Source organism: Rattus norvegicus, chromosome 4, assembly GCF_036323735.1.
Source record: "Rattus norvegicus strain BN/NHsdMcwi chromosome 4, GRCr8, whole genome shotgun sequence".
Taxonomy (NCBI): domain Eukaryota; kingdom Metazoa; phylum Chordata; class Mammalia; order Rodentia; family Muridae; genus Rattus; species Rattus norvegicus.
The window spans coordinates 162347475-162361162 of record NC_086022.1 but is presented as its reverse complement, the minus strand read 5'-3'; the positions used below and the strand labels follow the sequence as shown (position 1 = coordinate 162361162).

General features: G+C 46.1%; 1 long non-coding RNA gene across 1 annotated transcript in view; it reads right to left on the bottom strand.

The window, feature by feature from the left end:
- LOC134486641 (uncharacterized) overlaps positions 1 to 13688 on the bottom strand; it is a 59364-nt gene that overhangs the window by 27275 nt on the left and 18401 nt on the right. Inside the window, exon 1 of the long non-coding RNA XR_010065942.1 lies at positions 1 to 13688. This exon is cut by the window's left edge and continues 25142 nt beyond it; it is cut by the window's right edge and continues 18401 nt beyond it. This is a non-coding gene — a long non-coding RNA (uncharacterized LOC134486641).

Genomic DNA, 13688 nt, shown 5'->3' with positions numbered 1-13688 from the left:
CTTTCAACTCTCATGCTTAGCATCTATGTCAAAACCAAACCAAACAAAACAAAAAACACAAACAAAAAGACACAGAAAAGTTTTTCTCTTTTTAAAAATAAATTCAAAATCTGCTCTACCATGGCTCTTTGCACAATTCTGTGTCAAGGCAAAGGATTGTGTGTTTTATCTGAGTTCAGGGAGCTCCTCAGCCTCCTGTAAGTGATCATGGGAGCTGCCCACTGGCATGGTCAAGTGCAGCCCTGGGCTTCTTACAGTTTTGTTTTATTTCATCTCCAAGACGTGAGAGAACATGTCTCAGATGATTCCTGGGTCAGCAAGGAAACTGAGGCCATTATAATTGAGATCTTGTCCTTTGCTCCATAAGTAGTGTTGATTTGTAGCACAAGGGAGGTGCTTTGAGTTTCTGGAGTGACCACGTCGTTGGCATGGCTACTGGCCTTCAACACCTGTGATTTTGAATAAAACACCTCTTTTTTTTCTTTTTATCAGCAATAGGAAGTCCCTTTGCTTGAATGCCCTAATTATTAATTTGAGGACAATTAGGATCCAACTATGTGTTAAGTTCAGCTCAGAGTCCGGAGAAAGCCCTGGCTTCACTTTCAGCCCAAAGGTTTCCTTCAGGCATTTGCTTTGCACACAGCACCCTGTCCTATGGGTGCTATAGAACTCAGTGGGGGAGGGAGGGACTTTCAGGTTCAGCCAGGTCTTTGAAAGGCAAGGGCCCTGCACCCCTTCCCCAGCAGTAGCCCTGAGTAAGCCAGAGCTACACTGCACTGCTGGGGATGCCGCTCCAGTCGCATCCAGCACAGCCCTGGGAGCCGCTACTGACTTTAGGATCTCTATTAATAGACCAAAGATTTTGTCCAAAAGCAAGACTTCTAAGAAAAGGCGGCAATGCAGCCCAGGTCCTGCTCAGCTTCTCCTTTTGCATGGAGAAGTCTCAGCTGTGTGCATAGCCTTAATTGTTTTCAGGGCTAACAAAATTGGGCTGCCTAGAAATGCTAAAACCAGCTCAACAAGGCAAAAGGTTTTTCAGTCAATGGATTGAGGCCTAGGCAATGGATTGAGGAGGTGAGCTTTTCCTTCCACTGTTGGCCTCTACCTTAGTGGCCCAGGCACCCCACATCCCAAACCTCTACTAGCCTGTCTAGGTGGTGGGGAGCTAAAGGGAGGATAGGACAGGCTCCAACATGATTCACCTCAACTCTGCAAATATAAACTTTCTAGAGTGTGTACAAAATACCTAACAAAGGTCTATATTTTGCCTTTTATGTCAGAACATGCCTCTCTTCCCCCTTGACTCCGTTCCCAGAGGTATTTATACAACAGGTTTATACACATGGCCTCTGCATTTATAAATAGACTCACAGAGGTAGAACTTTTCTCAGAAGAAAAATAGAATAATACAAACATGTTTACTGTGGTTTCTCTTATTCACTCTTACACACACAGCATGTTTTGGTTCATATGTATAAATTCTAGCTCATGGCAGAACATTAAGAAAATGCTTTCAGTGTTGAGGCTAATTTTCAAAGTCCATTCATTAGTCACTCAACGTCCCTATCTCTTCCCCCTATGAAGAAGATCCCTGTCTCTTGGGACAGCCAAGTGTCTGGGATGTGTATCTAAAGATAGCCTCATAGTCATGGAACCTAAGGAAGTGTGTGCCAGGGTATAATCTCCAGGAGGGTTTCCTGTAATCACCAAGCTGAAGATACAAGGTCAAATGGCAAATGTAGCTTCAGATGCCGGCTCTGATGACATCTCTCAATTCCTCACAGGCTTAACATGGGAAGCAGTGATGCAATCTCTTCCATACAATGTCAGCAGGCAGAATCTTTGTCTAGATATGCTGGCTGCTGGGTTAGCTGAGCTAAAGGGTCAGCCTGTGGGCAAAGACCTGAGACATCGACATAGCCTACTGCAAAGACCTAATTATTCCAAGAACACAAACGTTCACCTCCAGGGCCTATTTTGGGTACATTATAATGAAATGGAGTCATGGCCTATGCAGGTCCTGTTTCTTCCATTTGGAGGGACAATTTCTTTCAACTTTATCATGATCCACTCATCAAGTCTGTGTAAGGATGAGAAACAAAAGAAAAAAAAGGAGTGAGGGAGGGAGAGAGGGAATGCCCAGTTAGTGTTTGGCTGCTCTAGACCACGCACCAAATTGATGCCTGGGATCAAAATGAGTGGAGTCTCTACACCGATTACATCTTTACTACTAACATTTCCCCAACTCTCTACACAATTAAGAAATGTGTATGCAATATTAATATTGTCTGACTGGGGTCTCATTGTTCAATCAACAGGAAAACACAGGAACACCAAGACACAAGAATCTCATTGTCAAAATGGCTGTCTGAGCCATGCACTGTGCTCTTCACTGACCCCCAAAGAGCCGACTCCATCAGGTTACCAAAAGCTCAATGCACTGTATGTGACCCTCAACCCATCTGGACTCTTATCTTTATAGAAGGCTCCTGCCATTCTTGCTCAGTGTTTACCTCATCATGGCCTTGACATACAGGTTTTGTCCACACCGGTGGCTGCAGAGGGTGATGTGACATGGGTCCTGCTGGGGGAGTCTTTATTAGTCAATTGAGACTGGTGTGGACAGACTGTCTCACAATGCTATGCTACCAGGAGTTGGAGCAGAAATAATTTCCTTCCAGTGAATTCCTCAACAGTTACAAGAAAACATAAGGCTACCTCCTTTACTCCAAGGCCTCAAGGCTTGAGGGCATGAGGACATAGCACCAAGAAAATTCCCGAATTTGTAGAACATTGCATGTATGATGAAGACAAAGATTGCTGGATCATTCAGAGATAGCAACTCAGATATGAACTCCCTCTCTACACTGAAGGATGGGGAGGAGAGAGCTAGAAGATGGCCTTCAGAACACTGCTTAAGAAGTGAGGGATGTCAGGGCAAGAAGCAAGCTGGCTTTGGAGCCACAGACCAGGACTCGAGGGCTGTACCTGGATGAACTCCCTGAGAAAGCCCTCTTCTCCAGACTCTAATAGATACCCCAGCATCAATACATTTAGAGGGGAAAAAAGAAGGGAGGGAGGGAGGGAGGGACAGAGGGACAGAGGGACAGAGGGACAGTAGGGAGGAAGGAAGACTCCAGGCCTCTTATATAAGCTTAAGTTCTGTGTGTATGAGGGATACCACACTAGGGAAGGGATGGGTTTGTCTCTTTGCAATCCAAATGGGCTAGTGGAATTTAAAATCTGACAGGGAGTTGATTACATGATGAATCTCCTGGTCATACTACTTGAGCCAATCAGTAGTCATTTTTATCTCAGTTGTTGTGATCAAACATTTCAAAAGAAATCTTAGCTTATTTCTTTATCTTACTTCACCTGCACATAATTGTATGCCACGAGCACAGTATGCATGATATATATTTAGTCATGTCCCTTCTGGTGTACATTTGATTTGTTTCTAGGTGTTGATGCCATTCCCCCACCTCATCTATTCTAAGAATGAAATGAAGGCTTTGGGAGTAGACTTGAGTCACATCTTTGGCATCTACTGTGTGGCACTAGGTAACTCCTCTTAAACCAAATTAATGTCCATGTCTTTGACTGCAAAAGTGAGGCTGGCTTGCAGTGACATGGCGAGCCTGGAAGGTAAGATGTCCACCAAAATTTATGAGACAGTGCCTGGTCAGCCCCTGTGGTGGCTTGGAATTTATAAGTCCTCCTGATGCCTCACCAAAGTTCTCACTGCTGTATATGGCTGGGAGGGTGCAGGGTCTTGTAGGAGTGGTCTCAGGAGGGAGGCATTAGAGAAACACAGGTCTAGCCTGACCTAAGTCTACCCTATCTACAGAGGGACAGAATGAAGTAGAGGATGGAGGATGTCCCTGGACAATTGAAGACAGGAGGTGAACTTCTTGCCTCTACTTGGTCCCACCTATCCTAGGGACGGGAGTGGGGAAGTCTGTGATCAGAGAAGGGACCCTATGGAGGGTTCCTCACACCATTCTTTTCAGGCAGCTGGTGAGCTGTGGCCACTGTCAAATACCTGTGTAAATGACCAAAGCCAATGGTTCTGTCTGGCCATGGCTGTCTGTCATTCAATATTCACTCAGCTTCCGTAGCCCTCAAATGTTATTAAAACCCATCCTACTTCAGTAGCCCACTGTGTTGAAGAACGTTGGACAGGATATGGCCTTAGCTGAGTACTCGTTTCTGACCACATCTGCTTTCTAACCAAGATCATGGTGCTGACTTTTGGGAGCTTCCTGAGCAACATGTGTGTGCACATACATGCTCGTGTGTGTGTGTGTGTGTGTGTGTGTGTGTGTGTGTGTGTGTGACCCCTGGTGATCCCCTTGACTGTCTCAACTATCCATGAGTCCTTCAATTTGTAGAGGCTTGTCTACGTAGTCAGAAATTTTCTAGATCACTGATCCAAATAGTGGGTCACAGACTGTCTTCAGCTGCTGGCTCATGGTAAAACGAGGAAAATAAGAACAGAGTGACGCATTTCCACAATGCAGAGTGGCTTCAATTTCTGAGGCTGCTCCTGGCCCTTGGGATGCGTATTACTTTCCTGGCATTAAAATACCCCCCCCTTAAACACAGCAGTTTCCTTTACAAATGGAAGCATTTAATGTTAAATACGATTTTCAAATTAATTCCTGGGATTATTTTCTGGCTCAAGGACTCCCCGGATGTTGATGTTTTTATGCTGATGTGCAAGGTATTTTGTTGTAGAAACATTAACTCCCAAGGGATATACAAGAATATCACATTATCACTTGACTTTATATATTTTATATACTCTCCATTGCACAATGTCGATGCTACACATTTATATTTAAGTCTTTGCATAATTTGGGTCTGGAGAGGAGTAGAAATAAGGTCTAAGTGCATTTCGCATTGTATTTCAAGCTTAGGCAACACTCCCACTTTGTCCATAGTAAGTCTGAAATGTACTGGCTCTACCTGCCAATTTGTTTTTAAATCTTTATTTAGACAGATCAAAAAGCAGGTAACTCCAGGCCCACGATTTAAATTTTCTGCGAATTTCAAGTGTCTAGTAAATACTATTCGAAGAGATCTCTGTTTTCCTGCTTCCCCTAGGTGTAGCTGGCGTCAATAGAGTAGGCTCATAGGTCCCTTTGACGAGTTACAGAAAATTGAGAGGCGACTGCCCTACCTAGTCGTATTGTCAATTGTGTGATCCCCTAAAAGCAAATCAAATGAATATATCTAATTACTTTCCATTTCTCTGCAGCCTTAGACACACCCCAATGTCTTTCCTGATGGATTCATCAGCATGAAATGCCACCATTAGCTAACCTGTTACAAAGTTCCCGTCCAACAACTGCTACTGTAACTTGTGCTTGTCAATTGTCAAAGTCAACTAAAGCAACCATTGCTTGCATCCATCTGAAGAACGGCTTGCTTGAGAGACACGGATGGGGCTGACTTATTCTGATAGTAAGTCTAAAATGGTGCCTTCTCTGATGCCTTTGGCTGATACATAGACCCACTCTTCTCCATCTGAGAGCTCCCCTGTGTGAAATGTGATGCTTTCATTTTGGAGTTGTTTCCATGGGAACCAAGGGCCTCAATCAGTGCCAGAAACAGCTCATAGGTGGTTGTGGATCAAGGGACTTGGACAGCACGGAGTGAGAGAGCACCTGCATTTAGTTCAGCAGGCTGTCTGCTTGTGATGTCTAATCATGTAACCTGGAGCAAGAGGTCACATCTCTGTGTCCCATCTTTCTGCATCTGGGAGACAGATTGGTTCCTGTGCTTGTGGCAAAAGCCACCAAAAGCCGTGCAATTGCAAAATGAAGGTATTATAACAATTATCTATTGGTAATTATTTAACCTTTAAAAGAAAATACTCGATAAGGACTGGTGGCCTGGGCCAAGCAGTCACTTTGGGTATGTTACTAAAAGAAGGTTCTTTATGCAGAATCCTGACAGTGACCTCCAGACCATCCCTTGTTAATGTCTACATATTGCAACACTGTGCATTTCAATGGCGTGCCATTGAACCAAATGAACAACTTTCATGAAAACTGAATGACCTAAGATTCCTGGAAAACAATACAAAACAGGACAGAATCCACCCATGTCCTGTACCCCTAGTAATCCCTCTGTTATGAGTTTAAAAGCTCTAATTGGTCCATACAAGGAGTGGATTTGAAGCATCCACAGGCTTTGGAAGCATGGCTTCGTGTGCTAGCCTCACATTCTGTGTGCCACTGGCCACTGTGCCTTTTTTGTCAGCTGTCATAGTCCTTTGAAGAAAACAAGACAATAAAAGGGACAATAACAGCTTGATAGTTGGGGATACTTGGCTTGATGCACCTCAAAAGACTTTAAAAAAAATCTGAAGTCCGCCACACTGTTCTCGCTGACATCCAATGTGGAGCACTGGTGAGCTTCTCTCCATGGCAGGTGACCACTTGTCCATTGTTTGGGGTTTTCCTAGCTGTGGTTAATTAACGCCTAACACTATGTTCAACTCTCTGTCCAAAACAGTTTTACTGCCAGGAAATTCTGAAAACTGCTAATTGGGGCCACGAGTCACTCCACCACCTCTTACTAATGTCCCCACTGGGAATGAAGACTGGCTGTTGTGGCCAGATACTTCATTTCTTCCACAAAGTTCTGCAGGAACCGTGCTCCCCAAGAACTCAGGGTCTCAGCAGGATGCTGCTTCTCCTGGCCACCTAGGGAGTGCCCTGTAGCCACCATGGCCAGCTGGACAGAGGGCTTTGCATGACTTCTTCTAAAACTAGCAGGCAACCAGGTCACAGGGCACCTGGGAAGTAGGGAGAATAGGAAGCAGTAGGCGCTCACGTACCCCCCACCCCTGACCCGACTCCGACTCCGACTCCGACCCCGTCTTGTGTTCTGGTTCTGACCCCTGGAAAGACATGACTGTCACTCTGGGCAGAAGCAGCTTCTCTGCTGTACCCAGTGGACTTCTTTCCTTGTCTTCCCAGCTCTCAGTGCTCCATACCTGTCTGTGGAATGAATGAATGAGTGAGTGACTGAAGGAGAGACATTTCCAGTCACATTTAATGCTCTGCAGCTCAGCAGATGGTTCCAACAGAATCATTTAAATCTTCTTGTAACGTAGAATCTCTGTGCAACGAAACCGAAATTGTGTACCAAAATGGACGACTCTGTACATCCCTTGAAATTTGTTCTTTAAACTACATTACCTTGAATGTGTTTAGAAAAGACAAGTCTCTAACAGAGTTGGCCCTCCTCCCAAACCACATTAAAAGCCAGAAACAACAAAAACCGAGTAAAACCAGTAACTGTGGAAGTCTCACAACTTGCCTGAATGAACTTGGGACAGGAGGGTCTCTAAAACCAGCCTGAGCAAGAGGACCCCACCACAGCCACGGCAAGATTGTGGACTGTTATCAATGCTGTTCAAAGGGGCCTTTGATACTTAACAATGAAAACTGCAAGTGTGGAAGAGAATCAGACAGTAACCAAAAATGAAACAGAAAACCCAAACGAGTAAACAGCTCGAGCTAGAATGACAAGGAAACACAGCGCTGGGGCTACGTCCAAGTCATATGATCTAAAGGCAGGGCAGAGTCGAGAGCAGGCGTCAGGCAGGCTATTTTGGGTTTTGTTTACTAGAAAGAACTGAAAGGGAAAGTTGTGCAAAAGAAAGAATATAAAACCAGAGTATTGGAGGCAATTAGCTTCTTAGAGCCCTAAAGGGGGGAAGGAGGGCTGGGTGGTCAGAACAGCTCTCGTCTGGGATCTCCACCCGGCTCCCACCCAACCTGTCTGAGTGATTCCACGATCCACCTCTTAAACCCTTATGGATAACTCAGCTGGCTTCCTGTGACAGGAAGTACAAGAGTCCCAGAGATTGCCAGTGGCAGGATTGGCAGTGGGCCAGAGGTAGAGACACTAGGCAGTAGGTCCTGGGCTGCCCTGTAGACATGGTTCCTCTATTGTGGAAGTTCAAGTTACGACTGGGGCTTATTTATAAATTGCTGAGGTTGCATCTACTAGGAAGACTGTTTTAAAGAAGCAACAGACTCTGATGGGAAGGATTCTATGGACTGATTGTTCTGGAGACGGAGGCAAGAGCAGATATTCCTTCTGGTATGTACATAGGTGTTTGTGGAACGAACGAACGCACGCACAAAGTCACTGTTTTATGACCTTGAACATGACATGTGTCCTGTAGGCTCTGCTGATGGTTTTCCCAGTGGAGCTGGAACCACGAGAGAAATGCCCCCTTCCTGTGAGGTGAAGTGGGTCCTATGATAGTAGGTGCCAAGCCACTCCTGCCCAAACTCACTATGGCCTCCAGCAAGCCCCATCCACACTTGCTTCACTTCTCTTCCCCATCTAGCTAAGGGCCCTCACCACTGCTCTGAGCCCCTGGGTGTCTTCACTTTCCACTTCCTTCTCCCATCTAACTCACATCCAATCCACCAGAGGGTCTCAGTAGTTTCCAAGTGACCATGGTCCTATCATTGGTACTATGGCCATCCTAGGCCAAGCCATCCACATTCCCCTGCCAGTACAGACTGCAGCCTCATAGAGAGTCTTCAGGAATGTCTTCCCTCCTCCTCTCTCCTCTTCTCCATTCTGCATGGACTTATTGTAAAAGGACCTGCTGGCTCTTCCGTTAAAGCCTCCCAAGGACTGCTCATTTAGTGCGTAGTTAATTCCTTGGCTTCACAAGGCTGGGTCCAGTCAAGCAATACAACACCTGCCTTTCACCTACCTCCACAGCAGTCATCAACCTCAATTGCAATGGTGTCTGCGCCCTAAGTTTGTTCCTGCCTCTGTGACTCGCATAGCCCCCACCCCCCGGCCCCCACAGTGGCAAATTTCTTCGAGCTGTCATGTCAGACTTCAGCTTCCCTCCGGTGTCACATCCCCTCCCCTCTTCCTCCCTCCCGACCTCTACCCCACGCCATTCGTCCTCATACTTTCTTGTTCTGTTTTCAGTATGCCCTGCACTAAGTCATCTCCAGTTCTCTGTCCATTAAACAGGCAATGCATAGGCACGGTCACTGATGGTAGCTTTGTTTCCCTTCATTCCTCATTGCCGAGAGCCCATGGCAAGGATTCGGGTTAATTTCCTTTCTTATCAGGTATGCTATGGGGCTTTCCTTCAGCCCTTCTAGATCCAGGAACATCCTGTCCCCAGAAGCCCAGAGAGTATTTCTCTTACAGATCATAAAACCCTCAGCCCCTCAGGCCAGTACACAAGAATGTCTTTGTTCTGATATTGCTATCTTTCTGTTCTCTCTCACCCCATGAGCCTCCAAGGGGATAGGAGACCAGGATTCTTGGCCCAGGTAACAGCCTTAGGGTCCCTTGTTTGCCACAAGCTCAGAAACTGGCCTTGCCAGGGAAAAATCCTAGGAGAAGTAAATTCTCAGTCACCCACTACCCATGTTTGGCGGTGGGTAAATGCGGAGCAGAAGTCTTTCTTGTTCAGAGGGGGCATCTGGAGGTCTCATCTGTCATCCCTAAGAGGGGAAGGGGTACATTCAAGACTGTGCTAGGTTTTCCAAATTCCACCAAAGGAGCTGAGTGAGCCTTACAAGAGAAGCTGCTCAGGGCACAAGGCAGCAAGATGTATAAAAACAAAGGAGGAGCAGCCCGGGCAGGTCAGTGGGAGAGTCTGCCAACATGAGATGAGGCGTGGTGAGCCAGGGAGGGAGATGAAGTTGGCCCAAGCGACCCTGCATCTCCTGCTGGTGGCTCCTTGAGGGGCCTTGCCTTCCTCCAAGGCAGGAGAAAAGCAGAGGCAGAAAAGAAAAAGATTCCGCGTGGTGCCTGTTGAAGCTCCTTGGCTCTCGGGGTTTCTGGGTGTTTGGCTGTTATCCAGGAGTGGCTCTCAGAAAGGAGAGACCAAGCACAGTTTCAAAAAGGTTCCTGGGAACTGGTTTGCAGAGCTCCACAGGTATGGGTCCTCCTTCCCCATGTCCTCTAAGTGGACCAAGAGTGTGAACAATAAACACAGAGGCTTCTCTCGTTGCCACCACTGCTTAGAGACGAGCAGTAAAGACACAGGCACTGTCCCGGACCCTGCAAAGGAGGCACACGAGCCATGCCAGGTGAGGGAGAGGTGGCCTGTGGCTTTGTTACTGCCTTCTCGGGAGGGCTGAGCTGACATGGCTTTGTACTGCCTTCTCGGGAGGGCTGAGCTGACTCGTCACTGTCACTTGTTTTATTGAGTGACCCAACATCTGCTTATTATAACACCTTATCAACTACTGCTAGTTTGACCGACTAAGATTCGCAAATAGACTAATATTTGTAAGGGCTTAACACCAACAGTGCCTGGCACCTGGTTCTTCCTGTATCGAAAGTGAAGTATTCAGACAGTTGTGGTACTCAGACTGCCAACTTATGGTAACCTATGTGAGGAAACAGCTATGGGAGGACTCAAGTGACCAGAGCTGTTGTGGATAGATGGTCTCCATTTTTGACATTGCTGTCTTCTGTAAGAAACTCCAAACTCAGTGGCTCCAAGCTCAGGTGTGCTGAACTGAGAACCTATTTCTCCACAATAGGCATTTACTGGGGTCAGGTGTGAGCAGCCTCCTGCACCTCCTACCTTGTGGCCCTAATGATGGAGATGCTGATGCTATTCCATCCAGATTAGAGGCAATTACAATGAGCCTGTCCCCATTGGGTGTCCTGCTCACATGTTGGATGCTCACATGTGTTTAAAAAAAGGGGGCAAAGTCTGGGTTCTCATGTGCCTTGACCCACAGATGCTGATGAAGTCTATAGGTGTACCAGAACCCAGGTTTGCTGGCCAGAGTGGTACAGCAAACCACTCATTATTTATCCTGAAGAACTTACTATCCTCAGGTCAGACCAAGTCAGCTCCCCACATCCCCTCAGGAGTCCTCACTTACTGCCGGCCCAGTCTGCAGGGCGATTCCCCAGCTCTATCTGCTTCTGGGGCCTCCTGCTTCTCTTCTGTTTGTAGAATAACATTGACCAATAGACTGATGGGAGACTCCTTGACACCTAGTTCACCAGTCCCTGCCCACCTTGCTAGCTCCTTCCCACCAACAGGTTCTGAATTCAAATCTCACCAGACTTCTGGAAATAGATTCCCAGCTATGGTTACATGACTTCTGCCACTTGCTCAGTGCCTGATCTAAGGGGCAGCCTCTCCTGCGGCCCTGGGCAAAAGACAGGTGTCTGAGACTGGCTCACTCTTTTATGAAGGCTGTCAGTGAGCATACGCTGAGCTGAGTACCTCAGAAAATGTCTCTGTTCTCTTCCCCTCTTTGATTTTGCTTAATGCCCTTCCTGCCTGTCCAGCAGTTTCAGTAAGGGCTCGACGGATGCTTCTGAAATGGACATTCACCCATCTTGGCCAATTCCCCACAATGGGAGCCACGCTAACACCTGACCAGGGACCTAAAAGACACTTAATCCGGGGACCATCCAGCCTCGTTGGCTTCACATGTAAGATAGGGAACAGGTCATTTCCCTCCTTCTCTGGCCTGAAGGAACTTCAGCCACGACCATCAGTACCACCTGGCTGCCCTTGAGTCAGGGAAAGCGCTAGTGTAAAGACAAGGAAACCTAACAGAGGGAGGGCAGGCAGCTTTCATGCTGGACCAGTGGGGAGTCAAGAGTCAGCGCAGCTGCTTCTAAAGACAGAAGAGATTTATTAACTCAAAGCTTCTATTTCTTTACAGATTTTTTTTTCTTTTACTGGAGACTATTTGTCGGGTGGTATATACTTCATCTTGTTATGGAGTATGTGACCCCTGGTAAAAGGCTATAGACTCAATCCATTTAAAGAATGAACAGACTCCGAGCTAGATTTGAGATTGCCCTGATGGAAGGGGTCTGGGGAAGGTCTTTTAAACCAGAACACGTGAAGACCTTCAATGTCTATGCAAGCAAGCAAAAACTATTCTGTTCTGCCAAGTGGTTAAAGCAACTTGAAACAATCATTGGGTATCTGTGTGTGTGTGTGGGGGGGGAGCAGTTAGTCATAACAAGTAGCTAGTCACGGCTGTACGTTTTTGGGTGGGGTGGGGTGACTGAACTAGGGTTACTGGGAACTTATCTTCCAGGGACTGGAGTCAGAGACAAATGACTGACGGGTACCAAGATGGATGCCTAGCATGACACAGAGCTTCTGTAGCCATCACAGTCTGCCGTTCATTTTCTTTATACTCTTTTATAATGTCTCCACATATACACCTTGGGATTTCACACTCTGGGCCTTTGCCCACAGCACAGTCGACCCCAGTTATCTCCTGAAAAGCTTTGCTTTTTTTTTAAGTGACCAAATCCCTACTCATCCTTCAAGACTCAGCTCTGGTGTGGCATCTAAGGTCTAAGGGCTCTAAGGTCTTCCTTGCCTCCTTTTCCTTCTTGCTCCTCTTCCTGAGACTGCACTTCCGGGTTTCACTTCTGGGTTTTACATTTCCCGCCTCGCACAGTTCCGTTCTTGCTGCTCTTGCCACTCACATTTGAATGGAAATGTTCCTTGTGTCCCTTATCCCTTCTACAGAGTGTTCTCTTGGGAATCACAGGCGGATTTTCTTGGTGGGTGTGTTTTTCAGGGTGAGCATCTGAGAGAGATTTGGATCAGCATCAGCCTCTGGTTCCAAGCTCTTCATCGGTTAGTGTACTCCAGACTCCTCCCCTCATTCAGAAGAAGCCACATGTCCTTGTCATACCTGTTGTGAATACTTTTTGTTTTTAATCTGGCTAGTGTGTAAAAGCTACTCAATAGATGTCATCATGTAATCTATATTCTCCATATGCTTTAAGAATTTCTTGAATTTTTGGTCTTGGGATTCCTTCAACTTAAAAAAACAAAAATAACCAAACCAAACCAAACAAACAATCATTGAGAACCCCCAAGAGCTTTTGTTTATGTGGGTTTTACCCACTGACATTACAATTTCAAATAGTGACTTTTTGTAAAACTGTGAATTTATTTACAAAAGAATCTTGTTACATACTCATACTCATATCTATTTGAGCACACACTGAGTGAGAAGGGTGTTGGGGGAGGTGTCAGTTTTCATCAGGATTTCTACCTCTGAAGGGCCGAGGTTGGACAAGGTTATTTCTTGTTCTTGGAAGCCCCCAAGTGCAGGGCCACCTCTCTGCACAAGTGAGCAGCAATCCATCCTCCTAGATCTCAGCGGACAACCAAAAGGTTGCCTAATGTCCCCCGAGCAGAAGGAGGGAGAGAATATCACTTCAGATGGTAGACACTGTTGGATTATGTAAATATTTTCAATGCCTCAGTTAAGAGGTGACACATGGGTTTTTGCATCTGCTTCGGTCTTGAGCCTGTTCCAGCCCAAGCACACAGTTTAACTCCAGCCTTCTGCAGGTGCCTCATACTTGAGAAGGGGAAAAGTGTTTTGATAACTTTTTGAAAATTATTGTAGATATTCTTATTTATTACACCAAAACTCAACAAGTGGTACTTTTATTTTTATTTTTTAAAAATTTACAGCTGGGTTCTCGTCAGCCATAGAGAACTGACCTGGCAAACTCAAGAACTGGCCGACCCTAGCATCCGAAGGAAATAAAGAGTAAAATAAGAGAAACTGAACTTATTTTTACTTGCTTATCTGCTTGGGTAGGTCCATGAATCTATATGCCAAGTTGTGTGGATGCTTGAGGAGGTCAGAGGTCAGAGGTCAGAG